Source organism: Orycteropus afer, unplaced genomic scaffold (genome assembly GCF_000298275.1).
Source record: "Orycteropus afer afer isolate SDZICR_OR568_19922 unplaced genomic scaffold, OryAfe1.0 scaffold00197, whole genome shotgun sequence".
NCBI lineage: Eukaryota > Metazoa > Chordata > Mammalia > Tubulidentata > Orycteropodidae > Orycteropus > Orycteropus afer.
Window position 1 is genome coordinate 5,169,281 of NW_006921784.1, and position 4,731 is coordinate 5,174,011.

The following is a 4,731-nucleotide window of genomic DNA, read 5'->3' on the forward strand; positions in this document are numbered from 1 at the left end:
TATAACCCTGATACTCAAACCTGACAAAGACGTCACAAGAAAAGAAAGCTACTCTCATGAATTGTTGTTGTTGTTAGGTGCTGTTGCGTCAGTTCTAGCTCACAGTGACCCTGTGTACAACAGAACGGAAGGCCGCCCAGTCCTGCACTGTCCTCACAGTCGCTGGTACGTCTGAGCTCATGGCTGCAGCCACTGTCCGTCTTTCCAGCGGAGGGTCTTCCTCTCTTTTGCTGACCCTCTGCTTTACCGAGCATGATGTCCTTCTCCAGGGACTGACTGGTCCCTCTTGATAACATGTCTCCCGATCTTTGCTTCTAAGGAGAATTCTGGCTGTATTTCTTCCAAGACAGGTTTGTTTGCTCTTCAGGCAGTCTGCTGTCTATTCAATCTTCTTCACCAACATCACAATTCAAACACAAATGCTTTTGAATGCATATGAGGTGGCTGAAAATATCATAGCTTGGGTGCACCTTAATGCTCAAAGTGACATCTTTGCTTCTTAACACTTTAAAGAGGTTTTTTTTTTTTTTTACTGATTATAAAGCAAGTTTATTTCTGCAGAGTGGAGGTGTCTTGTGTTGACGCACAGGGAGGGAAGGAGGGAAGCCCAGATAGCCAGGCCCTCGGCCTCTTGCATTACTGCCCTCAGCTCCTCAGCAGTGTCACATGGTGTTTCCGTGTCTTGCTTCACCATCTTTACTGGGCACTAAAGATGTTGGGACTGTGAAGGGTCAGACTGGCCACTAGCTGTTCAAAGTCACCCAGGGTCCAGGGAGGTGGTGACAGGTTTTCAGGGCCAAGAGATGATCTATTTTCAAGGGGGGCGCTGATTGAAGGTGAGCAGGAGATCAGTCTGGTACTGGGTCAGCCGCAGCAAGGCTTGGTGTACTGTCACCTCCTTTGCTACCTGCTGGTTTTCCTTAGCTATCTGCTGCTTGCCAGCGAGGACCCAGGCCTCTTGACAGCAGCCCCCCCAAGGCCAGGTTCTCCAAAGGAAAGGGCCGCACAGCCTCCACTTGCCCAGCCCTAGAACCCTGCGCTCTGCCAACATCCTCAAAGTGGTACCGCGCAGCCTCTTTGCCCAGCATGTGGGCCTGCAGCTCCCAAAGTTCCACGATCAAACTCTGGTCTGTCGTGTGATGGCAGAAAACTTCCTGATTGTCTGGGACTGGTCGGAGGTCACTTACATCAATCGCCCCGTGGGGGAGAATGGCGGAGAAGGCACCGCCGAACAGTGGATAGTTTCTCATGGGCTCCCCCGGGCCTGAGAGTACGGATGGACACTGAGAGTATGGATGGACACTAGAGGGGCTTAAAAAGAAATCCACACGGCGTGCAACCTGGGACCAGGCAGCATCACCGCACTCACTGTCCAGCCATCACTGCCACCTCCGGCCCACTTTCTAAAGAGGTCTTCTGCAGTAGATTTCCCCAATGCAATACATTGTTTGATTCTTGTCTGCTGCTTCCATGGGTGTTAATTGTGCATCCAAGTAAAATGATGCAAAAATCCTCAACAAAATACCAGTGAATAGAATCCAACAGCATATCAAAAGAATCAAACACCATGATTAAGTGAAATTTATTCCAGGAATGCAGGGATGGTTCAACATTAGAAAATCAATCAATATAATACATCATATTGCTGAGAACAAAGGAAGGAACCATGTGATCATCTCTGTGGATGTAGACAAAGACTCTTTTTTGATGAAAATCCTAAAGATTGGAATAGAAGGGACAATCCTCAATATGATTCAGGGCATATATGAAAAGCCAACAGCCAACATTCTACTTAATGGAGAAAGACTGATACCTTGCCCTTTGAAATTGGGAACAAGACAAGGGTGCCTGCTCTCACCACTTCTATTCAATATTGTATTAGAAGTATTGTCTAGAGCAATAAGACAAGCAAAAGAAATAAAAGATATCCAGATTGGAAAAGAGGAAGTAAAATTATCTCTATTTGCAAATGATATGATCCTATATACAGAAAATCCCAAAGTCTACAAGAAAATTCTAGAGCTAATAGGAGAATTTAGCAAAGTTGCAGAGTACAAGGTCAACAAACAACAATCAGGTGGATTTCTATACACCAGCAATGAGAAATCTGAAAGGGAAATTAGAGAAAAAAATTCCATTTACAATAGCATCTAAGAGCATAAAATACCTAGGACTAAATCTAACCAGGGACGTGAAGGACTTACACAGTGGAGACTATAAAGCACTGCTGAAAGTGATTAAAGAAGACTTTAATAAAGGAAAAGATCTTCCATGCTCATGATCAGAAGACTTAAGATTATTAAGTTGTCAGTACTACTCAAATCTATCTACAGATGTAATGCAATCCCAATCAAAATTCTATCAGCCTTCTTTACAGAAACAGGAGAACTAATCCTTAACTTTATATAGAACAGCAAGAGGCCCCAAATAGCTAAAACAATGCTGAAAAAGAACAAAGTAGGAGGCTCACACACTCTGACTTTAAAACATGCTGTGCAACTACAATTACTGAAGCTTGGTACATGTATAACAATACACACACAGACCAACAGAACAAAACTGAGTGTCCAGAGATAAACCCACACAACTCGATTTCTCTTAGTACTCTAGTACCACTGTAACAGAAGTACCACAAGTGTGCAGCTTTAACAAACAAAATTTATTCCCTCACAGTTTAGGAGGCTAGAAGTGTGAATTCAGAGTGTCAGCTCTAGGAAAAGGGTTGCTCTCTTTGTTGGCTATGAGGGAAAGTCCTTGTCTCCTTTCAACATCTGTAGGCCTGGCATCCAGTGGAGATCTCCATGTGTCTCGGCATCTAGGAGGTTCTCAGTGCAAGGACCCTAGGTCCTGGATGCTCTCCTCTCGTGGCTCTTCTTGGTGGTACTGAGGTCATCCTCATCTCTACTCAACTGTTTAATCTCTTTTACAGCTCAAAAGAGGTATCATCTAATCCTGTCCGTTGTATTCTGTCCCATTAACATCACGCCTTTACAGATCTTGCCTCATTAACATCATGTTGTTATTGTTGTTATGTGCCATGGAGTCAAACCCAACTCATAGCGACCCCTCCTTGGGTTTCCGAGGCAGTATCACTATGGAAGGAGGATTTCCCAACCTTCCTTCCGAGGAGTGGCTGGTGGGTTTGAACCACCAGCCGTCTGGTTAGCAGGCAAGTGTCTTAGCCACTATGCTACCAGAGCTCCCCGTTAACATGATAGAGGTTAGGATTTATAACACTTAGGATAATTACATCAGATCACAAATGGAGGACAATTACATAACACTGAGAATCATAAAGGCTTAATACAAGCTACTGTATGGATGGAGCTGGAAGACAATGTGTTGAGCAAAATAAGTCACTTACAAAAGGACAAATATCATATGACCTCAGTTATATAAACAGACAAAAAAAAGCAAATGTATAGGTACCAAAGTTCATTAGTGGTTACCAGAAGCAGGAGGGAGGGGAAAAAGGGGGTTAACAGTGATGGAAAAATTGCTTTGATTAAAGGTAGGGTTGCACAGCTCATTATTCTAATTGCTGTCATTAAGTTGTACACCTGTAAAAAGTTGAACTGGCAAAATTTGTGTGATAGCTATATTTACAACAATGACAATCACACACCCACACAAAAGAAAAGAGTAGCTATTGAGCCTGTTTATATACAATCAAACATCTCATGAGATTTGGTTCTCTGGATTGGAATTTAAGGGTCATGGTTTCTTGAGACATCTCAGTTACCTGGCCTAACAACATATTTACTTAGCACTTCTATTCTACCTCCTAGATCGTTGCATAGCACCTGGGGCCTTAAAAGCTTGCAAGTGGCCATGCGAGGCACGGCATTTGGTCTCTAGTCACCTGCAGCAACAGAAGAAGGAGAGTCAGGAACAGGAGGAGGACATGGAACGCGTGGCTAACTTCCTCCATGAACAACTGTCTCATTTGCCATGAGATCAGAAGAACTGAACGGTGCCCATACCATTATTGAACATTTCGATCAAAGATTCCATAGAAGGATCCTAATCAAAAGGGGGAAAAGGCAGACCAGAATTTCAAACTCTCAAGTACTCTAGACTTTCTGAAGCCGTGGAGGGTAGATGAAAACCTGAAACTATTGCCCTGAGAAAACCTTTAAGCCTTAAACCAAAAATATCCCCTGAAGTGATCTTAAAACCAAACAATAAATAGTTTGGCTTAACTAGTAAAAAAAAAAAAGGGTCTACTTGGAGTAATATGCTCTCTTGAGAGCTATCTATATGGTATCAAATTGACAACAGCAATTCAAAAGATTAGATAGGAACCTTAGTGGGCACTGAGTTTATGTCAAGGACAGAAGAACAACCCGGAAAAGGAAGGTAAGGATAGCATGCAGCTTCAAGAATATAAACAACATCACTGAATTGTATATGTACAAACAGGTGAACTGATGCTTGTTTTGCTATGTGTATTTTCAGCAATGACAAAATAAGTAAAATTGAGAGAGAGAAAAAAAAAACCCACTATAGATCACTAATTGTCCAATCATGGGTTTTAACACAGGACCTGGCAGAATTTTGTTCCGTTGTGAAAGGGGTCACCATGAGTCGGAGCTGACCCAACCACGGCTCACAACATGTAGGGCACTCAACGGGCTACCCGCTAAGCATTTTAGAGATACAGATGTTTTCAAAAACATTTTTCCCCTTTCATTACAAAAGTGACATGTGCTTGTGGTTAAAAAAAAAAAA

At 42.8% G+C, this 4,731-nt stretch overlaps 1 pseudogene; it reads right to left on the reverse strand.

Moving 5' to 3' along the window:
- Positions 1-696: 696 nt before the first annotated feature.
- Positions 697-4,731, reverse strand: part of LOC103203036 — a 22,369-nt pseudogene continuing 18,334 nt past the window's right edge.